Source organism: Polyodon spathula, chromosome 15 (assembly GCF_017654505.1).
Source record: "Polyodon spathula isolate WHYD16114869_AA chromosome 15, ASM1765450v1, whole genome shotgun sequence".
Taxonomy (NCBI): domain Eukaryota; kingdom Metazoa; phylum Chordata; class Actinopteri; order Acipenseriformes; family Polyodontidae; genus Polyodon; species Polyodon spathula.
This window is the reverse complement of record NC_054548.1, coordinates 4,960,772-4,987,612: the sequence shown is the minus strand read 5'-3', so window position 1 is coordinate 4,987,612 and position 26,841 is coordinate 4,960,772.

Here is a 26,841-nt window from a genome sequence, read left to right as displayed (position 1 = left end):
TTTTGATCATGGCATGATATGCCACTAGAACCTGTGTGCTGACAACTTCACTCTGATGGTAAGGGACAAAGTTAGTCAGATTTATATTGGGCAGGGATGGCCCAATTCAGGCCTGATTGTTAACCAAAGTATTCAAACAGCTGACCCTAATTACCCCTTTAATTGGGTTGAGTTAACTAGGAGGGTAATAACTTTTTCACACCTAAAGATTGCATGTTTGATTACCTTGCACATCAAACAAATGAAAGAAGCACTGAACGTTGGGGGGGGGGGGGGGGGGTGGGGGGAGTTTATATATATATATATATATATATATATATATATATATATATATATATATATATATCCTATATAGAATATATATATATATTATAGAAAAGGCAGGTAAGCACAGCTCCTTATCCTAAACACACGTACAGCAATTTAAATTTAGATTAGAAAAACGGTCAAAATGACCACCTTGGTTGTTCTAGTGTCACCCTTGCTATTGGACATAACCTGTACTTTCTGAAAAATGCTCACTTGATACTGCCTATGTCCTAATTTAACTGCTTATGTTAAATATATATATATATATATATATATATATATATATATAATATATATATATATATATATATATATATATATATAATAATATATATATATATATATATATATATATATACATATATACATATACATATATAAGTGAATAATGAATTGCTGTTATTTCACTTGGGATTTCTCATTGAAAAGCTCTTACTGATAATATGGGGTCAGAATGTTTGCTTCTTTCTTTATCTTGGTCCCTGTACCTTGTTTGTTTGTCCCTGTTTTGTTAGTGTTTTGTTAATAAACAAGCCCTTTAGTGCTTAAACTGCAGCTTTCCGCCTCTGGGTCTGCTTCCTACGATTTGATCGTGAGGCTATCCTGACATGACTCCATCCTGGCACGACTCCATCCTCCTTCTGCAGGTGTTACTTAAGAAGTCTACAATATGTAAAGGCATTAACAATCACTCTATGGTAATGAAGTCTAAAGTACCCATGCATATATTGAAATGGTTACACAGCTACAGACACCTATGTGCTTAATGGCAAATGATCTGATGCTCTGGAAAATCGTTCACTAGAGGCCAGTCTAAACGCATGAGTTACACTCATCCAAACCCTTTAATTGAAAATGTATCCAATCATGCCTTGTAAACATAAAATAGGGAAATATTTTTCTTCTTGTTAAAGTATGATATTTCTTGCCCCACTGAAGATTCAAGTAAAACTTCAAGCAAGACAAATAAGTTATCCTGTATACAACCAACAGCAGGCCTCATTAGTTTACCATCTGCTGTAATGGATAACTGCTAAAAAAATTCTGCTGCAAGGTTCATTGAGCAATGAAATTATGATTTTCTTTGTGGAAATTTTATAAATACGATTTCCCTTAAGCTTCTCACTGAGGAGGAGTGCAGAGTTTGCCATTGTAAACCCAAAACTGGCTTGTGCCAGATGCAACAGACCTTATGCTAACAGTAATATTATACAATCTTTTTTTTCTGGAGTTTAGTATTTTAAAGACAGTACAGATATTATGCTTAATCCCACTAGATTGCTTTTCAGCAGAAATTAATTTCCTGTATAGTAAATGATTAGAGCTGTCACCAAGGCTGCAGCACGGTATCATTAAAAAAAAAAAATGCTTTGCTCTTTCCATTTATCATTGGTCCCAAGAAAGTTTGTGCCAAATAAGAATTACTGCGACTGCAAGAAATGAATTGTTCCTGAGCAGCTTATTAGCCAGGACAGTCACCTGTTGCTAAGAGAAGAGCAATGGAGATACATTTACTTCCCACTCATCATTATCGAGTAACATGTGTACAAGAAATAATGATAATTTATGGCAAAGCACATGAGTCTCAATCATCTGGTCACCTTTATTGTCTTTCAAGGGAGAACTCTTGAGAAATTATTGTTGGCCCTTTCTAGAACAGATATGTTAACAGTACTAATTGCTTCTTTGTTTTACTTTTCTGCAAATAACATTTTGTAAACAAGATTATTAAGTAGTCACATGTATTTGATTTTTGAGAATCCAATTGGCATTGATATATCCTCAGTCTAGTCAGCTAAACTGTACCAGCCAAAAAAAAAAAAGAAAGCTTGGCAAAGCATTGTTCTTTGTCGCTATTCCAAAACTATTTTCTCTGAGTGTGATGAGAAGTAGGTCAGGCATTGTAAGACTACTATTTTCTGTTAATACTACATTAATATTTAATACACATTAACAAGCAGCTCCTAAGAACAGAAGCAATGCGGTAGAGAGATCATTTGGAACAAGCAAATAACATATACTTTTAACTCTAACAGTCCAAATAAAATTAAATAATGACACAATTTTACTAATGTCTGTCATTAAATCATTCCTTGTTATTCTACCATTCCTTGATGACATTTTATAAACCATCCCCAGATGTTTTGTGCATCAACTGCAATCAATTTCATTTTAAGCATTCCTGGGGCTCTTTTTTATATTGCGAGATCATACGTTCAAATACTACAGGTCTTTGACCAGTTATCACCTGCTATTTCAATCGTTTATCAGCAGTTTCTATATTCCAGTCTAATCATTGTTGGTGTCGTGTTTCAATACGACAAGTAGGCTAGCAAATTGTACATGAACCATGCAACACAAGAAAAGCGCGAAATTTCAGCATTCAACATACAAGTTCGGTGTGGGGAAAGGCCGGAGGATGTAGAACACGGAACTCTTGCTGTCAGCACTGCTGTCTGAAGCCTAAAATTCACTACTGTCAGGTTATAATAAAGTTTAAAAACTGGCTTTTCTATTATAAATACATTTTCCCACATATATTATAGAATCATATATGTTTAAAAAAAACAAGTACAAGTTTTGAGTAAGCATGTTTTACACAGAATTGATCAATAATGAATATATGTTTCTTATATCATTGATCATTTTTTATACTGCATAGACAAATGTCTCTGAAAAACTACATACAAGTTTTGGTCAATGCAATGCAAATGACTTATACAACTTTAATGACACATTTGTCTATGCAGTATGAAAATGGTGAATGGGGGGGGGGGGGGGGTTAGAGTCCAGGCTCTGCAAAGTGGCCGAACTTTGATGTGGAACTCCCGGGGTGGGGGGTGGTAAACCGGCAGGGATTGCTTCTCCTCATATCACAACAGCGAACCCTACTGGCCAGACACAGAGCACATTCAGAGTGGATAAGAGGCAGGGCTGATCTCTGTTCTCTGGGATCGGTAGCCCGCTCACCTCTCCAAAGTGATTCTGGCTTTAGGCTTGTGAGCTCAGAGGACTCTCACACACCCTCAGAATGTTTGTGCTGGGTGGGGACTCGCTGCAGTAAGAACAGACATAACTGGCCATTGGGGAAAAATAAATACAAATAATTATATATATATATATATATATATATATATATATATATATATATATATATATATATATATATATATATATATATATATATACATCATAATATATAATTTATTAAAAATTGTATATTGCCTAAAGAAAAATGTAGATTAATTATTGATTAGGCCCATGCAGAGCAGAGCCATCTAACCACTCCCCAAACCTGGAAGCCAACTCCGCACTCAAGTAAAACCAACAACGTGAAGTAATGTATAATGAAAGCAGTACTACCAAAGAAAGACCGGACTTTGTCAAGAAGCAAGATAATCTGAACACCATAAAGAAACCAGTCTTCGACGTTCATCTACTGCAGTCCTACCTGTTGGTGAGTCACAGACAATGGAAATGATTCCCACCGCACAGCTTGACAGTATTATAGCTGACTTTATAATTTAATTAAAAAACAAGACGGTTCTGAATACGAACCCAGCATAATTAGAGGAGTCCTGTGCAGCATAGATAGGCACTTAATAAAAACATCTTTGGTTCCCATTGCACCTTCTTTGGAGATGTTTCAATTAACATAAGGTAGTATCCATCAAAGCCAATCAAACGCAAATACATCATCTACTTAGACTCAGAGTCTGAATAAACCAAGGGTGTCCAATCATGGTTCTGGAGGACCATTCCAGGTTTAACCCAATTCCAGGTTTAACAGGTAAAATTATATAATTAACTACTTCAGTTCTTGTTTGTGTTTGTGCACCCGATAAAAGTAACTTTCCCACGAAAACGTAAGACGCATATTTTTCAAACTTGGATCCATATATTACAAAAAATAATAACTTGTCGAGTGTGTATAACCAAGGGTAATACCATCTCAAGGTTCCACTGTCCCCAGAACCTCTTATTACTTCCTGATAATACACACTGAACCAGCCATTACTCTATTTATAATGGTTTCTTAAATCGCAAGATTAGAAATAATAGTGTTTTGATTACAATTTTTTTTTTTTTTTGTTCCAGTGTTATTTTCTAATTGCTTATGCCTCAAAAGTATAGAAAATTGCTATTATTCCCCACAAACTTTGCTTTTGTGACCACGACAGTGATATTTAAAAATATCACTATTTCCAATGGGAAAACAGGCAAATGTGTGTCTTTTCGTTCACATAAAGTCAGAAAAAAAACAACATATGAATTCAAATTAACATGAATTTATACTAAAGTAATAAAAAAATGACTACAAAAGATTTAGAAGTGAGTAGTTTTTCGAGATTATACTGTAAATACAAAATTGAAAGGGAAGTACCAATTTCATAAAAAAATAATTTTAAACAGTATGTCTAAGGATAAATGAATGCAATATAACAACTACATCAAATATTGAAGCAGGTCATATATTTATAGTGTACAGGTTATCTAAAGTTTGCAGCAACAGCAACAACAACAACAATACTACTACGATGACTATGACTAAGAAGAAGAAGAAGAAGAAGAGAAAGAAGTAGAGGAAGAAGAGGAAGAATGATCTTGTTATCTGATAGTCATATCCCAAAAACAGTTTAATTTACTTCAAAACAAATTAAATGTTTGTTTTGTAATAATTTAAATATGGCCACGTACGCATTTATATTTATAAATTTGACTGCTTCAGACACACATTACATTAAATGGTAACTAGGTTTCAAAATGTTTCAACAGTCTTTCACGCCCAAAGTCAAGGTGTTTGATAGATCAGTCAGTTTGTAACTTTGGTGTTCATAACTCTGGGGTTCTACTATAAATGAAACCAAGCCATTGATTGGGCAAATTTGTTTTTGCCATGCCCAACCTTTAGCAGAATATATATAAAACCATTTTTATGGGAGCTATAAGTACATTGTGAGTATGTTACTGAAGTGAACACAATTGACTCCAGTAGGTTTACTACTGACAAGACTTCCATGTGATACATCACAATATCAGAACAAAAGAATACAATGTTTCTTTATTTTATAACTCAAAAAAAAAAAATAACAGCACAAAAATACATCTGGGTGTGCACAGAACTGGAAGCTGTTTTTAAATAAACGAAATATGTGGTGATTACAGCATATTTTATAAAGCATTATTACATTCGACATCTTAAACCATCTCTGGAATAAATTGTAGAATAACCAGTGGCAGTGAAGGTCACTATCAATCGAGAGAAGTTGAATGTCTCTATGAAAACTCTGCATTTCATTTACTCCAAAGGATCTTTAATAAATAACATTACATCCATTTTATGTTATATAAAAAAAACTATGAAACTATGTCATAAAGTCACCTTTGATACAATGTATGTTTCCTGTATATATTTGCATTTTATACCCAGTTGCATGCCACAAATCACTGCTCCACTGCTTCTGTTAAGAAAAGACAAATGCCTAACAACATTTGGAAGTTATAATCTACCTAAATCTATTTAGCATGTGAGAAAGGTAAAGACTTATCATTTCAGTTCCTGTCTGATCTGGAGTTTAAAACCCAGCTATGTCTCTCCAAAGATGAACATATAGTAGTTTCCTTATCTTTATCATAGGTGCCTAGGGAATAACTTTCCTCAGCAATGAATGTAATGCTTTGTCCTATGGAGAAATGGATTCAAATTATGTGTACCATACTTCCATTCCTATCAACTATACAACTGACTGCATATCAGGTGTGTGCAGTTAGGTGCTGATCATTTCCAGATGAATGGAGAATAATTCAAGAAACAAAAGAAGGGAACCAGAGTTTAAACTCCATACCTGTCATTTGTTTAAAAGCCATTATTACGTCTCTCTAAGTTATAACAATACCTGTGATATTTTGTGTTGGTGTGGGGAATACTGGATTGGCTGTTTTAGATTTGTTATTGTATTTTTAGACACCATGAAAGACATATTGCAACAGTAATTGTTCAAATTAAATACAAAGACAAGTGTTGCATTTTTAAGACTGCTTTGGTTGTGACCTGAGCGATCTCAGAACCAGTGTTCAGTGTGTTCTGTTCCTAACCAGAATTTGAAAACGGTCTGCTCTGGTCATGATGTTAATGACATGTGTTTTATTTGTTTTTCTTCAATGTTTTTTGTTAATAGTCATTAGAGAACCAGAGGCTCTCACCGAGATGCACCACTAGCTGAGAGGATTCGACGGCTGTAGTTTCTTGGTTGGTTGGTAGGCGTGTTCTGGTGAATTATTGTTAAGCCAAAGACAGCCGGAGCTATGGAGCAAAAACAAAGCCTTTTCCTGTTTATAGTGAGGGAATGAAGCTAGGTTTTTTTTTTTTGGGGGGGGGGGGGGGGGGGGGGGGGGGGGGGGGGACCGGTGAATCGATTGATCTGAAACTTGACATATATCATCAGCATCCAAACCCGCATCAAGTTTGACAAGCAGAAGTTGCTGTGATGAGTTGTTATGTCAAAATGGCTGCCACAAATCTTATCGAAACACTCCCCTAAAAACAAACTGCTGCTGTTTGAAAACCGTTTGTACAATAAACTCCAAACTTGGTAGTTATCATCCCAGTAACAATGTGATACAAATATGTGAAAATGGTGATGTTTTATTAAACAAGATGGCCTCCAGTTATACGTTTAAATTTTTAATTTAAACCTGCGTCAGTTGACAAACGATTTACTTGACTAACTTGAAACCTGACAAGCATCATTTCTGACACAACTGACTTTTAAGAAACTCGCATTAAACAAGATGGCTGCCTGACACATTTTTGAAGAAAAAAAGCTTTCAAAATCTTCTTCTGTGGAACAGTCGAAGTTGCTGATTTTAAACTTGGCACATTGAGAACTAAACACGCTTAGACGGGTACTGATACTGGGGCTTGGGAGCCGTAAAACTGCTTGGCAGTTCTAGTTTAAAATTGGATTTGTTCTTCATTTTTCAATAGAGTATACATTTTTCTCTGTTGAGTCAAAAATGCCATGAAATGACTTTTGTGATCTGCTTTCTAAAGTAAACCACAGTCTGCATTTTATTCTTGTGGATGTGCTGCCTGTGTCAAATGTTCACCAGCTCTTGAAGAGTTCACTTATGTCAGAATGCTGAGAAAAAACAAATTGCATGCCCATCAACTATTACGATGCCTTATAGTTTTGGCAACGGTCAAAATTTTTTTTATTCTGCAGCACTGACTTTACCATTTTGGGATACAAATATATATACAGTATGCTTAAAATGTTATACTGTACATAATAAGATGTTATGTTACAATGTTGCAAATATAGTTGGGTAGGTCACTGTAACTAGCATCTTATATTTCTTAATCTGCTGAACTTTCTGCTGCAGCGCCAGTCAGAATCTCCAACGCCCCTCAAATCCTTCACCCTCCTATGGACGTGTATTGTGTGCTACATTTTTTTCCATTCATACTTTAAAAGATGCATGAGACAGAAACACAACCACCAGAACATCCAAAATGACCATTATAACAAAAACAATCAAAGCCTGTATCACAAAAAAAAAATGCTTTCATTACACTTATGGCATAGTAACGGTAAATCAAAAGACACTCCCGCTCCAAAAACGAGAGAATGTTACATGCAGCTGTCCTTTATATACACCCACCCCTCCTTATATTGCCCCTTGCTATAAGGCGGATTCGGATATATCGTGGCCCTGGAGTTGGCTCCCCATTTTTACAGTCTAACTGCATATGCCTTAGCTGCAATATACATAGGCAATTTCACTTAGAATTACTGTTACTTTTATTTTGTACTACACATCACAAACTAAAATATACAAAACAAATAAAAACAAAGCATTAATATCATACCGTTATCATATAAAGAAGTATTTCAGAATAACACAAAGCAAATCAAATATCTACTTGCTGAAGCGGTTTTTATTTTAGCCAACAAGGTGCTCACGTGTGGCAGCAATGCACTAGCAAAGGTCACATGGCAGTGACATCAGCTCCCTAGCAACAAGTCTGTTGGGAGTGGATTCTTTCAATGCAGCAAGTTTGTGTATTTGAGAAAGAAGAGGAAGACTCATGAAATTAATTGGAGACTGAAGTTGATGAGAAGCAATTACACTCCGCTGTACCAATTAAAATGGTGTGCTGCTTTTTATATGAAAAATGAGAAAAAGGAGGTTACGTAGAGGATTTATACAGGACCCTGACGCCACCGATGAAACTAGGGAGTGGTTGGGCTCCATTTTAGAACTAAAATAGGTTAAATTAAGCTGGGGGCATAGCTCTCTGTCTTCAGAGGGCTTATTGGCGTAATGGTATTTAACAAGATTAAGTAATGTTTATCTTAGTTTAATGACATATTCCATGTGGTTATTTGGCCTACATTAGGATGCTGAATGTAGTGTTGGTGTTAAACAAATTACTGGAAACTGTCAACTCTGCTTCACTAATGGGGGGGGTTAACATATGACCCCCTGTTATTACATAATTAATACAATAATAATGGATAAAACAATGGTTATTACTTTATATGTGGTGTAAAGTACGGGGTTTAACAAAACTCTACACAACATATAGTGTATTAAAGGTAACTAATAGGTGAGTACTATAGGCAACTCAAAGGTGTGTATTTTCAATCGATATGGACATATTTATCAAGCTTATTACACCAAAATGGAATTGTTAACAGAAAAAAACGGTTGACTGTATAGTATTAATACTAGTAAGGTTAATGCAAGTATTTAAACGGTTATTGCTAGATACTTATTTAAAATGTTTTTTAAAAATGGTGCAAGCAGAATTTTGGTTTAAAGACCTTGATAAATCTGTTCCATAGTTAAACTATTTTATTGTAGATATCACACTTGCTAATATTCAGTTGCCAGTGCCATTCTGTTCCACACAGTATCAAGAATTTCTTCACAGTATTCTGCACCAACGCTGGCGAACTGCCTCTTTCATCATTTGATGAAGCACCTAATTTAGATCAGGAGAGAACTGACCTTTTTATCGATTAGCAGTTAATTAACTCTGTCTTTCTGTCAAAGTCATACTGACCCTGACCTTTCATTGAATGAGAAGCAACAGCCAACTACCTTTTTGCAATGTCCTAAAATGTAATTAAATCTATACATTACAAACGAATTGATACACAGTTAGCATGTAGATATTTGCTCATACTGACCGAGCAATCTTAACATATTGTCAGGAACGACTCATAAATGGCTACTGAAAACACAAATATTCTATGCCTTTTTCTCATTTTCACATCCTATTCAATAAACAATTTGCATTGTTTTATTGTATGTGTATTGTGGCCCCACATAGGTGCTTCCCACACTGATTCGAAAGGACAGACTTAAGAGTACTTGGAGTGAAAGAACCATGCAGAGTACTTACTGAAAGGCTTTTGTGGCAATCAAATGAGAAGCCCACGCATGCTTTGACTTGCATTTCATCAGTGAATCAACTGACACATACCGTACTGTAGCAGATTAATCCTGACCTTTTCTCTTCCAGAAAAGTGGTGTTATACTACTGGGGTTGGGTGACGTTATCGATATATATATATATATGATTATATATATATACGATATATATATTATATAATATATATTTTTTTGCGGGCTGTTTAACACCTTGATTCATTGACAGAAACAAAACCATTATTTTTCCAGTCCCATTTCTTTGACAAAAAAAAAAAGTTTTAGGGTAGATATTACATACTGAAGCATTATGTCTACAACAAATGTTATTACTGAACAAAAAGCAACATCACTTTAATTTATAATCTCTCTTCTGTGTCATGAACAGTGATCACTTTATCTATTGCAAAGCAAACTTTAAATATGTCACTGCCTGACAGTTGCTAATGGAACACCCACCTCTCCCAGACAAAAGCAATGGATGTAAGAAGTCATAAGTTTAGACCAGAGGACAGAGGAGGAGGAAGTGTTTAATTTATCTTGAAGGTAACTGTCAATCTTTTAAACTGAAGATGTAACCTGTTAGATTATTCTAAACACGTGTTTGGTTTGTAGAAATTACTCACCAAAATGTGTCAATAACAGAAACATTGACAAACGATTAAGGACTATAGATCTCAAACAAATTACATTCACTAGATCAGACCAGTTTTCCTCAGTCCATGCAAAATGTTATTAATATATTCTTTTACTTTGCTAGTTGAACAATAATCACCATATACTCCCTATTGTCCTTGCTCTTCTGCCCCCTCTCCCTGTCAGCCACTGGCTTCATGCATATCACCACCTCAGTGCATTCTGGTACCTTTAGGTACTTTTTACAGCTATAACTCACTAGCCACTAGAACATGGAATCACATACAATCTTCAGTTCCCTTGCATATGGAAACATTAATCAGATGTAGTTTACTTTAAAAAGCTTTGGGCAAATATAAAATAAAACTTGAAGTTTGTACATATTGTGAATGTTCATTTTTCATTGTTTGTTACCATTTAGGCAAATCTCAATTTAGATTCCTTTGTCATTATTCATAAATAAGCTTTCATTCTTCAGTACATTATTGTGGTGAATTATGTATGCTTAATTGCACAGTACTGCCAGTATCGCCTGTTGAATTTCTAGGGCCCGAGTACAATTTAAGTGGGAGAAAGTTTAAGAACAGTGTAGGTTATCACCTTCAATCACTCATAAAGTCGTCAGCAAAGCAGTATTTTAAAACAGAATTCCTCTTTCTATTAATGTTTGATGGATTGTTACTTGGTGTTTCTTTTTTACAAACTAAAAAACTGGAATCTCATATTAATTCAGTCAAACCTGCTTAATAGAATGCCACCTTAAGCTTGATAACCACATTGAAATAGCCCAAGCAAAATGTAGGATTATGCTGCTGTTTATATCAATCGTATTGTCATTTAATCACTTTTGGGGAAATGTCTTTGTGCTTTTAACAATGTGCTGTACATGTACAGTGTAGTTACTGTACTTTGTAGATTTGTATTCATTAACACCATCTGCTACCTACAGTAAAACAGAGATATACACAGCCTGGCAACCTACACTTTACATTGGGCTGAGCCACCATTTTCCCTGATCATAGCCTTAAAACAATATGTCATAGACTCCACAAGGTGCTAGAAGGTGACTCGGGGATGCTAATCCATTTAGTCATTCATATTTTACACAATTGGAACAGTGAGCTAAGCAGAGGGTTGTCAAGACGAATATGCTGTTCAAGTTCAACCTGGACATATTGGGTATTGCATTGAGACCCATGGATTGTGGTGGCCATGAAAGATGCCTGAAATCTTTGTCATGCTACTCACACAATTATGAAATGGCCAGAGGCCATCAGAGTACAAGTACAGCATTGTTGGGTTGACATGATCCTCAAAGACTCCAGAGGCCTGTTATCAAGGGACCCAGGCAGGGTACGCCAGAAGAACACACCCACACCAGGGTGATGCCAAATTCTACAGGATAGATCAAGTAGCCTGGCAATGTTTATTGTATCGATACATTTTTATCGCTTATTCTTACTGGTTATTGGTGAATTGAAGAAAATGCCACGTGTCACCATTTTCTCATGCCCTTTACAATGATAAGTGTTTGACTGTATAAAATGTTCTTTTAAAAAACCTGAATCCCTGAAAAATGTCAAGTTTGTATCAGTAATGTTGATCACCCAATGTGTCTGTTTTGTATCGATTGTAGTGAGAATGTAGAAGCATTTATATGAGCACCGTATATAAACATGAAGTACATTTTTGGCATGTCAAATTAGCTTGTATTTGCTTATGATGGATTGTGACAGTGCAGTGGGTGATGAAACAGATGTCACAGAGTCACTGGTCCAGGTGCAAATAACCCTAATACCAGCAATGGTAGAGGGTGTGTTTTAATTACAGGAATGCAGTCCAAAGCAAAAAAAAACAATACAAATCATAAGTCCCAATAGAGCGAGTCTCTCTCAGCTCTATTGTACACTTGCAGGGTGGTGGAATGCAGGTGCTCAGGTGCTAACATGTCTAGTTCAGTTGTGCGGGGTGTGTGGTGTCCAAGGTGAAAGTGCTGGCAGTAGTGCGGCAGCTCCTTGTCGTGACGACTCACTCAGACCCCGGTCCTGACAATAAACAAATCAAAAACACGTAGCAAACAAACAAACAGCTCAGCAACCCAGGTTCCGTGTTACCTCCAAAAGCCCTGCACTTGCACAACAGCCCTTATATACCGAGAGACTCCATCCCATGATCAGCGCAACTCAATATACCTGCCAGTTATGCAGCACAGCTGATCACAGCAATCTTGTACTCTAATATGGTCATTCCGCCCTGCACCAAGATGGCTGACTTCCTTTTCCGCCTCTCTCTCCAAGCTGGCCCTTCTCAGTACAGACGTGCAAGTACCTCTACTTAGCGCCCTCTTGGGTCAGGGGGGAGATTTACAGCTCAGATCCTCTCGATCTCTGTCACATGGATACAGACTCTTTTTTTAATAGGGCAACATATCGATTACTGTACACTCTCTGAAAATGTAAAATATTGTAGATGTTGAGAATGCACTTAAAGACATTCTGCAATATTAAAAAGACCCTATACTACATTATTTTATGCATGCTTGTATTGGATATTTCTAGCCATTATTATCAAGTTACTATACTGTTAGAAATAGCACTAATTCCTTTTTTTTAATATAGTTTTTATATGATTTTTATTATATATATATATATTTTTTTTGTATAGTAAATATTTATTAATTACTAAGCACAAGTATAATGCAATACAAAATGTACCAATGTTATGATAGTGTTACCATTAATGCCATTGTCAAGTCAGAAATATCTCTTGAGTACAGTGCATTCCAGTTAAATTATAGAGGTCTGTAAACCTTTAGTTTTTTCTTGGCTGAACACCCATAATCATTTATCTTCTTTAATGGTCCTGAAAGTGTACAGCAGGCTTGTGGCTTATTAAAGTGTTGAAAAAACCACTTCCTTAGACTTAACCCTTTTAATTGGAGTAAATTTGAAGAGTATCAGCCTCCCAACGGGCTCAGCCGAGAGTAAAAAGCCCCACAGAAGAACATGTTTCCTTTTTGTGACAGTTGAGAGACTGTAAATAATTGGGTAGACGTAAACTGAAACTTCTTAATGTCACAGTGATGATGTGCTGCTGAGTTAGAGTTCAACAAGTACACGGTAAGTTACATCAGAATAATTTTGTGTGGCTTTGTATTAGAAAGAGTATAGCTTCAAGTTTGAATGAGGAGCTTTGAACCTTCAGTAGTAAATGCAATTTAAAACAAAATGCCAGTGACAATGAGTGACAGACAAGCACAATAATCACAGGGGAGACACAGAACACAAACAAGCAGGGCTAGAATTACACATACTGAGGTAGTAAACACAGTGGCGACGGGAATACAGAGCGGCAAGCACAATTGCACAGATCGCTACAATGTATAATGGGATTTATGCAAAGTCATACTGTAGTGTTAGATAAGGTTTGTGAAATCAAATAAATAACATGCTATGAGGTTAAAGACAACGCAGACTTAATTTCTGGCTCTGGTTGGGCTCACAATGCAGGAGATGAGCCAAGATCCAGTTTTTTTTTTCAACATTGAAAAAAACTATTTTTGGGGACAATGTAAAATTAACCTACCTACTTGCTTTGCAGTGACAGTAGATGGATAACATTTGGATACCACTTCACTTGTGGGACATCTTATTCTTAAAATAATGTGCTTATTTTTTAAGGTGATTATCTTTTCAAGGATACCAAGGGCTATGGTTGGGGATAAATGGACAATGCATGCTATCTGTTTTTACATCTGTATTTGCTTTAAATTAAATATTAAAAGCACATACTGCATACATTAAAAGGAACACAAAAGAAGCAGTGATCAGAATATTTCATCACTAACGTCAGACTTCCCCTAACTGAGCCTAAACATTTGAATGTTGGAGTTCGTGCTTGCTGTATTGTAGTTATTATTTAAGTTTTACTTAATACTTCTAGCCATTGATCATTTAGTTAAATTTATATCATGCAAGGGTATGAGATATCAAAGCTTCCTGATGCCTTTTTAAAACTGTGACTAAATGTGACTCTCAGAATCATATTTAATCTCCAATCACCCTGCAAATTCCCCTGCTGAATCTATGAAATACCACATTTGTTTGGTAACACTTCACATGAAGTGTCTCTAACTACTGTGTATTTACATAGTAGTTACATTGTATAACCTGTATACTTAGATTATAATTAGAATGTTATTTTGTATAGCTACAATGTATGTAATTTTTGCACACTATATGCAAGTACACAATTGTATCAGAAAAGGGTTATTAAGAGGGTTAGGTTTAGATATAGAGTTAGGCTTATAGTTACACATTAAGAATGTTGTAACTATGCATAAGAACATTGTAATTTTGTGTAATTACACATGTATTTACTAAGTAACTACTATGTAAATACACAGTAGTTAGAGTATTTATACACAAACACACACACACAGTGGAACTCAGTTTATCAGTTTAACCTAGGTCTACGGATTTCACTCATGAGGTGTCCTTGAGAGTGACTAGAATGCATGTATGCAATATATTACAAGACAGATTTTTTTTTATGCTTTGACAGTGTTATTCCTAGTAAAGTCTTTTCAAAATGTGATACACCTCCAACCCTGTTTCCCTAGCTTTTTCTGTTACCAAAAAATAAGTACAAATAATAAATACAAATAAAAATACTACAAAGCTTTCTATCTTCTGACAACTTTGCTTTTCTTCTCCTCAAAATCTCTGATATCTGCAAACTCTTTAACACCTCTCCTTCCCCCCCATCCCCTCACACTCCAACCCCAACACCCTCTGTCTCCCCTACTAACTCACCCTCCTTCTCTCCCCTCTCAGACACTGACCTCTCCTCGCTCTTCCAGGCCACAAACCCACCACGTGTACCCTGGAACCCTCCCCACTCACCTCTTTCAAGCTGCTGTTCCTGCTCTACTCCCCTTCATCTCCTCCCTTCTCAACACCTCTCTCCTCTCTAACCTCTTTTCCTTTGTCTTCAAACAAGACTCTATCACCCCCTCCTCAAAAACCTCTCTGACTGCACATACCAGGTAACCTGGCACGGCTCAACCTCCACACCTCACCCTCTCTCAACAGGAGTCCCCCAAGGATCAGTCTTGGGTCCTCTCCTGTTCTTTCTCTACACCTGCTCCCTGGACCCCTTCATCGCATCCTATGGTTTCTCATACCATTTCTATGCTGATTATGCTCAGATTTTCCTCTCCTTCCCCCTCTGACCCCAAAATCCCCTTCCGTATCTCTACCAGTCTCTCTGCTATCTCCTCCTGGATGCACTCGTATCACCTCAAACTCAACCGCTTGAAATCTGACCTGCTTTTTTTCCCCTCCTTATCTTCACCCTCTTCTGATCTTTCTATTTCTATTCTTATGGAATCTACCACGCTCTCTCCCACCTCCTCAGCCAAGAACCTCAGACTAACCCTGGACCCCTGCCTCTCCTACTGCCAGTAAATCTCCACCCTAGCACACATCTGACGTTTAATAGTGAGCAACACACAAAGAATCGGACCCTTCCTCACCAGCTACTCCACGCAACTCCTCGTCCAGGCCCTGGTATTCTCCCACCTAGATTACTGCAACTCCCTCCTGGCCGGCCTCCCTGCGTCCACCACCCATCCACTCCAGCTCATCTCTGCCTCACTTCTCCAATGCTACTCCACTGCTCTGCTCACTCCACTGGCTCCCTATCACCACTCGTATCCAGTTCAAGACTCTTGTACTCGCCTACCGATGCCTTGACCAGACTGTACCCAGTTATCTCCAGACCCTCATCTCTCCCTACAACCCCACCCGAACTCTTTGCTCTGCCTGCACTAGAAGACTGGCTGTACCTCCGCTACGCTTCCCTGCCTCCAGAGCCTGCTCCTTCTCCACCCTCATCCTGCCATGGTGGAACGACCTTCCTACGGATGTCAGGACTGCCCAGTCCCTGACTACCTTCCAGCACCTTCTCAAGACACATGTGTAAAACTCAACTCTCCCTCTGGACAATATAGAACTCTGCCTTTAATGCACTTTAACTTACACTTATCTGCTTCCTTTAATGTATGTAATCCTGCACTTAACCCAATTTGTAGTACTTGCACTCGTATCTATCCTAATCTGTTTTGTATTTGCTCTTATTAGGACTGAAATCATTGTATTTTGTATCTTGTTCTTAATTGTACTGTAATTATTGATATGTATTTTTTTTATACAACTGTAAGTTGCCCTGGGTAAAGGTGTCTGCTAAGAAATAAATAATAAGACATTTTATTATGGGAATAAACTACAGTATTCAGCCCATAAGGGCTCACAATTTTCCTATGAACTAAGTCGTGTATGTCTAGCAGCTAGACATATCACAAGGTATTATCGCTAATGCATTCCACGCATTAATATTAAATAGTGGTAACACAATCCCTTAACATGAATTTCATGTTTGTGCAAATTGTTTTAGAGCCCCTCCAGGAAAACGAAAATGAATGCCTGTGATCAGAATGTACCTATATCTGGAACCACTAAGACACATAGCTGAGAAATTAGCACGATAGCTAGGAAATGCAGATTTCAAGTACAGTTTATTTGCTATGTATACTTTTTAAAAGTTAACTTGCAACCATATTTTAAATACAATACACAGCACATATAAATGTATAATACGTTTCATTGTACTGTAATTTAAATTTGATTTCAGTATTACTGTAACTTCAATAAAAACTGATAATATGCATTATCCTTAGACTCCTGATAGTAAGGATTACTGATAAGACAAATATGTTGCTGGTCCCTTCAAATTCATATTTGGGACAATCAGAGTTTTCCTGGGATGTCTGGAAACCTTAATCATGAATTATTACAATTGTTTTTTGTCACAAGGATTATATCAATCTTTCAGTCTAAGGTTATCAGCTGGTTATCAACTCACACTCATATCTAGAGGTAACCCAATTAAATATAGAATAATTAAGAATAAAAGCCTGGTTACTAAGGGACTATATACACCTTCAGGTAACATAATGTGGAACTGGGGAAACAGGAAATACATGGCCATCAATAATTGAAGAAAGACCTCTGTATTACCTTATTGCAGCCAAGAGCCCTAAGTACATCTCTGGGCAATACATCCATTTACCAATTAGGGGGTTCTTTTCAATGCTCATGCATTAACCTGCAGAATAATGAAGCTCATCCTTGAGAAACTGTCATTTCCCATTTCAACATTAAGTCACCACAATTTCTGTTCCCTAACAGGAATCAATTATGAATGTTTCAGTGCATTAAAGAAAAAAAAGACATTACTTAAAAAAAAAAAAAAAAATCTGAGTTGAAGTATGTATTGATGTTTGTAAATAGAAAGCAGCAAAATTTCACAGTAACTGAATTGTTGCTACAGTAATCCGTCACGTATCTGCCAAACACATATCCCATCTAACCGTTTATCCCCCATGATAAGTCTCCTCAGCAACATTATTATTGAACAGGGAAGATAAATTCGGATTGTAGATTCTACCAAAGTTTTCATACACTGTGTTGTATGTGCTCCATGTGTGTTGATATGTAAATAAATCCTGTTTGCCTGCAGGGCATATCAGCTTCAACCTCCGTCTCAATCTCCTGCCTGTCACTCAGCAGTAAATGCACGCACCAACACGATATCCACATTAATAACCTGCGTCTTTCTAAACAAGAGATTAAGGGGTGCTCCTTAAAAAAGCTGAATCTCAAAACAATTGATTGTGTGAATGTAGTCATTGTTAGAGCTGTGTATAATGGGATTTAAAACAGGATTCATTTATCCAGGTTTTTACACCTCCACCGTGACTCTGGTCCCACCGCAGTCTGATACGCGATGGGTTACTGTATTAATTGAATTTTATAATACAGTGCAGTATTTAATTAAAACCCCCAGGTTCCATTCCTAATAAAAAAAAAAAAACACTGAATGAAAGTCAAATTCATCTTTCAATAAAAACACACAATTAGTACAATAAATAAATAAATAAATAAATAAACGGTGACAGCATGGCATTTTCGAACTGCACCCCAATAAACAAGATCTGATCTAGACCTTCTCAAGATGACTGTTACAAGCTGCTCTACAGATACAACTACACAAAGGTTTGCCGAGGGGGCTGGGTTTGGCAGGTTTTGCTGTAGATGTTTTACTGTATAACTATTACTGTATAACTATCATGTTCTATATTATATGTAGAAATATACGTATTTTACAAATTAAACGGGGAAGGGAGGTACTGCCTCCTCAAAATTTAAAAGTGAAAAAAATGTAAAAATAAAAATTATTTTATATATGGGTCATTCCATACCAACTCAACCAACCAACCAGCCCAACTCTTTACCCTGTAGTGCGTCAAAAAGGGTCCAACAATATTAGTATTGCTGTAAGAACCTTAGGGTCCACTTTTCCAAATTTTGTGAAACACTTTTGGTTTCAAGTGACCCACCCCCCCCCACTGGTCATTAATCCCCTCTGAAATTTGAATAACCCAAAGATATCTCTGGATAGATGTTAATAAGATCTACAAGAATCAAGGAAAACATTTTGTTATCCACAGATTTGGGATTTTTAAAGTACCACATAGTCTTAACCAAACAAGCATTATTCTTCAATATTGCATTGTCTGGGGTTAGATCTAGAGTAAAAAGTGACAGGGTGTGCTTCAAGTGGCACTAGCTTGGAGATGAGGGGTTATGCACTTGCGTGTGGAACTTAGATGCCTTTGTTACAGTGACACACAGTAATGTATTAGTGGTTTAAATGTGGTCTGGCAGAGGAGGTGTTAGCAGCTCGTCTCTGCCAGACAGCTTGTGAGACTGTGTGCTCGGCAGCTAATGATTATTAACAAATTGGCAAATTAAAAACTCTTGTGCAGAATGTGCTTGGGCTCGACTGAATAATTAATAAACTGTTGCGCTCAGGCACAGGTGGAAAAGCCGCTCTTCGGGGGGTTGTTCAGAAGAGGAACGTTACAAGTAAGAACTACAAACACAGTATATGACATCACCACCAAGCCATTAGTATGACAGGGACATCTGCCTTTTTTCTGCCTCCCCATTTGTTTTATCCACCAGCCACCACTGGTTTGCACAATGTGTGATACTTTCAGAACTACAAGTTATGACTTGGAGATTATCTGTTTATTATCCCAATGGTATTTGTCTTCTCTATTAGCTCTGCCGCTTGGCACTTGAAAACTTGCCTGAGTACCCACAAGGAGACTTGGTGGTCCAGTGGTTAAAGAATAGGGTTTGCTACCAGGAGGTTCCCTGTTCAAATCCAGACTCACTGACTCACTGTGTGTGTCTCTAAACAAGTCACTTCACCTCCTTCTGCTCCATCCTTTGGATAAGACATAAAACCAAGGTTCTGTTGTAAGTGACTTTGTAGCAGCAGTTGTTGATGCATAGTTTCACCCCCTTTGTCTATTGGATAAATGACTAAATGACTAATTATTAATAATAATAATAATAATAAATAATAATAATAATAATAATACAGAGGTCAATATAATAATAAAAGAGGTCAAGATTACACCACTATTGACCAACTAACAGGATATCTTCTAATATGGATGAAGATGCTCAGTCATATTGACTGTCTATATAATATAATCAAGAGCTTATATCTTGTCCACCTTTAAAGGACAAGCTAAGTTCACAAAATACTGCCGGGGTATTGTTTATTGACAGTGTGTAAAATCATTAAGACAGTATGACACATGACAAAACGTGTCTCCTTGACAAACCAGTTAGAGGGGACAGCACAGGACAACACTGCTACAGGAATAACACAAAACACAAACGTGTGTTCTTGACCATAAATTACAAGGACAGGCAGAGAGGGCAAAGGTCAGCCAGAGATATTCAGTAGGCAACCAGTGCATAATACAATATAATCATTTCAATTTACCTTATGGTGAGGGCTGAGGGCTGAGGGCTGAACCAAAATGTAGAAAAATCTGAACTCAAAAGTAGCCAGGATTTTAGGACAGCATGGGAAGTGTTCATTTATAACTGGTAAGACATATGTCAATCAAAAGAGGACAGCACATTCTGAGGCTATCTATCAGAAAACAAGTTGTTTTTTTTCTGTCCAATGAATTTAATCACTATGGCATTTTATTGTGAGGCAAACTCAGTGTTTCAGTTATTTAATTATTACGTACTGTATGTACATGGTTGGCAAGTGTGATTTTGTGTCTCAGAAAACCTGCAGTTACTCTTTTATAGTTGAGAGAAACTTAACAATAATCACTAAAACAAATACAATGCCTCACTTCTGAGTTGAGATTAAAATAGATTCAAGTGATTCTGGGATCTCTGGAAAAAATAAAACAATATAACTATTTTTTTATTTTTTTTTTTTTGTTCAGTTTGGACATGGTGTGCTGCCAAACACCATTTGGCACAGGTGGATTAAAAAAAAAAAAAAGCAATCTGAAGTGGGACATGTTTTACAGATGTCAGCACTTCTTCTTTGGCAATCACAGCGTGTCACTCAAGATAAGGCACACATTCAAGACTTAATGCTCTAATAAAGCTGCACATCCCATAATGGCTCATCTTTAATGATACTGCACCATCAGCAAAGCAGATTGGTAAGCCATCCGAACTCTCCTATACATTACACCCTGCACATCACCCTGAACAAATTGGAATCTAATTTCCCTTCAACACTCCTCGTGAAGTGAAGCTGAATAGAACAAATCCTGATTCTTCACAATTGGTACTATTAAGAAAGGGGCAAAGTAGTGCCAAGGGGAATGAGAGAATGAAATGATGGCTATTCAGTTGTGAAAGGAGAAAATTAATAAAACTAACCTAATTTTATTTCTGCCTACATTCAACAGTTACCCTAGAGGATCGCCTATACAGTATTTCAGCAGTGAGGCTACTGTAATCATGTGGATATTTGGTAAAAGCAGTACCTACAGCTGGAATATCTACTGTTCCAATAATTAGAGTAAAACCTGTCTAGCCAAGCCCCTCGACACACCAGCATGATGGTTGGGTCCTCACCAAATCCCTATCAAAATGAATGTTTTGATAACCTTACAATCCAGAACCTATTCTAGAATCCAGCATGATTTTTTTAAGGCTCAAAATCATGTTGTTTTTTTTTTTTTTTCAAAATGTATTGACATGAATAGTGTGTAATTACGCTCATGTTCCACAGGTAGCGTACAGCTATACAAAACAATACAGTAGAATTATGGTCAAAGCAGGGCTACCCAAGTTGTTAAAATCAACCTTATATGATTATCAGTGATATTGAGCTATAGCAAAGGAAGTGATTGTTACCTTGAATAGCCTTGTCCTTGCCACAGTATATGCACAGATTGTTGCCTTTACTTCTTATAAGGTATTCCTATTTGAGTTGTTTTATTAATGTGTATTTGTAATAAAATATGTGAAAAATAAAATGAAAAATAATTTTAAAGAATTAATATAATTTTACAGGGCTCTAATCATATTGACGATGCAAATTGTAATCAAATAGCACAGCATATCGGTGTAAAACCTTTGGCTTCAAGCTGCAATGAATAGTTTTTGCCATTTCCACCAAGTGTTATACAGTATTAAGAAAAAGCCATCTCCTTGCTATTGAAGACACCCATTCCCTTGTTGCTATGAACTCCAGCAACCTCTAACCCGGAAAGGTTGACTTAATTCATATAAAAATACATCTTTCACCTAGATTTATTTCTACTGTTCAGACATATTCACCTGGCTGATACTGTGTTTCTTTTATCAATATGACTGCCAGGATGATATTTGAAGCTGCCACAGAAAACTAGAAAGTCAGTAAACAGAAAATAAAATGCTTTTTAATTTGAATGCGTTTTACAATTTTAAATGTGCTAAATATTTGGAAATTAACATTTTCTACACAGTAGTTCATTGGCTAAATTACGTTCTAAAAAAAACCACCAAAAAACGCAAACTGTTAGCAAATAATAAAAAAAAGAGCTAACCTTTACTGAACATGTATTACTGCTGTTGTATGCTTATCTTCTTTTGGCATTTGTAAGAAACTCTAACTGGCTACAATTTGTATAGTAAATTGAGATAATAATTGTGCATGAGGTTTTTGTACCTATGAGATCAATGTAATCAATTTTTTAATCAATGAAACCTGCATCCCCACAGTATATTACTGTATTTGTTTCTATTTATTACAAACCTTTATTTATTTTATTGCAATATTAATTGAAAATAGGGAACAGGTTGATGAATGTCTTTAAGTGGCTGGGACATGTGACCAATTGTGTTATTGAGAATAAAGCACGGTAGAAACTCAATATGGTTCACTTATTATCACGAATGGAGTTTCTTTGTTTTGTGGCACACATCAGCTGGAACTAGAACTCTGACTGGCTGAAAGATCCTCAGCATTCAATAATAAAATTAATATAATCAAAGCTAGTGAAAACAGACATGAGCAATCTAGTACACATACTGTAGGAGGGAACAGACTGCCATAACAGACAGAATATTTCAACAGAGCCTTTTTTTTCCAGTTTAAGGATGAGATCCCAGATCCTGTCAGTATATGAGGGAAGAGCAGACTGCATCCAACTGTTATCTTGCTCTGTAACATACAAAAAGCTGAGCCCCCAAAGGGGGTGGGAACAGATGGTTTACATTAATGGTGGCTGACATGGACATACTGTAGACTACTGGCCAAAACGAAGTATACATTTTCAAATCTGGAGAATTTTCTAAAGAGATTGATAGAAGGTTAGCACAAATTGAGAAGCTGAGAGGGAAAGAAACATAACTTTAATGAAATAGGCTGAGAAGAGGCAGCCTCCCTGACTACACTAAATCAATGCAGGCCTATCCAGTTTGGGAGAAGATGGCAACTGTTAGCTGATCAGTATTAGTATTGAAAGTTAGGAATAGCCACATCAACAATGGGTTGTATAAGAAAGCTTTACATATTTTTAAAAGCTTTTTCACTATATAAACACAAATGTTTGATCATAAAGGAAGTAGTGAATTTTAGTAATTATGTTAGTGAGGTAGAGTGGACCGTTGATTAAAGTCATGTTTAGTCGTTCAATTACAGTGGTGCGGTAGGAGGCAACAATATCCAAATAAGTGAAGCTATTGCATTGCAGTTTTAATATTAACAGTAGTGAAATGAAGGGCATCCAAGTTGATAGAGAACAGTTTGTTTTTGCTTTTGTTTTGAGTTTGTACCCAGAAAAAACTCAATTTCTTTCTAACCTTGTAAAATAACATATTTTGTTCTAGAGAATAGATGCATTGAATACAATCCACAAAGTACATTTGAAAATGAAATTTAATATTGTATGCAATATTTTACTATCCTTTCACACTGGAAACATAAAATGTAACGGTATAATTCACATTTTCCAAACCAATACTGCATAAAACCATGTTCAAATGTAATTCTCAGAGAGCTTATGGCTCTCCAGTGGACTAGATCATAATAGAAACTCCTTAGAAAATTACCATGAAATTCAGTTGAACCAGAGGCGGAACTAAACAGACTGTTTTCTTCCAAAGCATTCATGCAGAAATGTGTTATTTTAAGCCTACTTTAAGTCTTCCTGACTGCTAAAGCAATTTCATTATTTTACTGCTGTTAAACTGCAAAAGGCTCATATGCAGTAACCATAATTAGTTTTTATTCATTAAATTTGTTTAATGTATTTATTAATGTTGTATACTTATGTTGACACCTATGGTATATACTTTTTTACTAACAAAAACATAAAGACATGTTATTTGAGTCTAAGCAACAGACCATGTACATTTGCATTATGGATTCTAAATAATCCTACTCCTGCTTAAAGCATTTACAGAACAATTTTTATCACTGTTTATTTGGAGGCCCATACATATATAGGATGACCTGAATAATAACATAAAGGGTTTTAAATAACCCTGTAGTTACCCAAGTCATCAAATAATAAATATATAAATATTGATAGTAATAGGGACTAAATCGTTTTTATAGCAGACTCTGATACCAATGTGATGAAGCTATCTGGAATTTCTTTGTTTGAGATAGTTTGTTTGAGATGGAAGTAATGTCACATTTAGATGTTATACAGTTCTACTTATTGAACTATATATATAGTGAGTGAAATAGCTCGCATCACTCAATTTTCAAGGTGTGGTATCCGAAGCATAATGAACAAATACAGAGACACTTCATCTGTAATTGACAAACCCAGGACTGGAAGACCCAAAAAGGAGTCTAACAAGGATGAGCAATACTTGAAGATAATATCCTTAAGGAATAGAAAGAAGACAAGCGTTGAATTGACAACAGAACTGGCAGAAGGCACAGGTGCCGTTGTCTATCAAATCAACATTACGAAGGTCACTCTTGAAATCAGGACTTAAACGATGTGTTGCACTAAGAATACCTTGTTATATTGTATGCATTAGTTTAAATGGGTGCACATGTACTGCTTTACTATAACTTTGCCCTTTAAGTATTTGTATAACTGTAATGGTAATTGTATAACTTTAATTGACATGTTTAATACCTTATTGGGAACAGAATGTTATTGTTGTGTTAAAGTGTTTTTTAAAAGGTCTTTGTGACAGGGTAGCCGATGCGGTGACGTCAGGCCAGATGCAGGTACCGAAAACACAGACACTACAGGTACGGGGCAATGACGCTTGCACCGTTTTATTTGTAAATAACAAACAAATAAATTATATATATATATATATATATATATATATATATATATATATATATATTATATATATATATATATATATTTTTAGACAAATATTTAAACAAAAAGACACTTGATCACAGAGCCAAATAAAAAAGATAAACAAAAACAAGTCACGGACACAAAATCCACCAAAATCCAGGTCAGTCTGGACAACTGCCTTCACTGATGCTGTACGTTTTGGTTTCGTTTTAATCTCTCCTCACGCTCTCCTGTACTCTTCCCTTTACACCCACCCTAATCATAAAACACAAATACAAACACAGGCTTAGGGGGAGACTCTGTTTTAAAAATCAATAAACAAATAAATGTACAGGGCTCTTCACTCTGTTACAGTCATAATCAAGGTTATGTCTATGGTATATGTTGTTGGATGAACAGGAACGTATCATTTTCTTAATTAGCCAAATTTTGCCTGAGGGCATGAAAGACACTATTCATACCAGAGTCCAGCTGTCAGACAGTACAGTTCTACTAATATCAATCTGGTTAACATATGGAAATAGATGAGTCATGTACAGTATTATAGTTATATAGGGTATGTATTATAGGCACAGACTCTTTATGTTTTGTACTCATTATTTAAAAATTGATTATTTTATTAAAATATTCAGAGATGGTGTGTTACGTTTTAATTAAAGATTGTTCAATTATGTGTGCTATATATCCTAATGTATTGGGAAGAACTGCTGGTTTTCCACCTTGCAGTATAACCACATTTTCATTGTATCACTGGTGCTTTTTCAGAACACTTGATTTTCCCTGATGAATTCCTAGGATTTGTTTAAAGGGAAATTGAAAGAGTAACAAATTACAGTGCAAAAGAAGGAGGTTTCTATACCATACTGTAATGTTACCTGAGCTACAGATTTGAGCTAAATTAAAGAAAATACAAGCTTGTTTTGAAATTCACATTTGTTGGTGGAATGGTAGGTTTGCATAGTCTATTTATCCCACTAACAAATGTGATGATTGATAATGCTGCAAAATATCTCTGTACCAAATGTAACTCTGCTCTCAGATCATAAGTATCTCCATTTTTTGAATGAGGACCCTAAAAACCTTACTATGGAAGTATAATTTTTTTTTTCTAATCTAATATAATATTGTTCTTTTTTAGTGATATTGAATCAGAAAATCAATTGAAGTGGTTAATACCATTTGTAATGTAGCTTTGCAAAAGGAAAGCAAGCTTATTCTTCTGGTAACAATGGTTTCATATATTTTAGCAGCAGGGCGTGCTTGTCCTGTATTAGAGCATTAATACTTGTCTGTAGCAATACCTATAGGTTCTGCCTCTTTGGGGTGTATGTGTAGTGTTGTTAGTTCTGCTGATCAAAAGAAAAATAAAGAGTTGGCGAAAGCACATCTTCTACCACCCTGTGGCAATGTGGAATCACTGCATATTATTACCGCTCATTACACAATTTCTAGCTAATATATGCTTCATTAAAAAAGTAACAGACCAAGATAGAGTAAAACAGGGTAGATTATTTCTGGCGATTCATTGAAGTAAAACTGCAATGTATTTTTGCAAGGATACTTGCTCAAAAACACCACATACTTGAGTGTGTTGACAACTTGAAAGGACTGGGATAACTGGATTCCATATCTTGTGGTCTGGTTTAGACACAATCAATTAGTAATCAATGGTACAAGCATCAATGTAGTGACAACATGAGGTTGCATTTCAAACACATGGAATATATTTT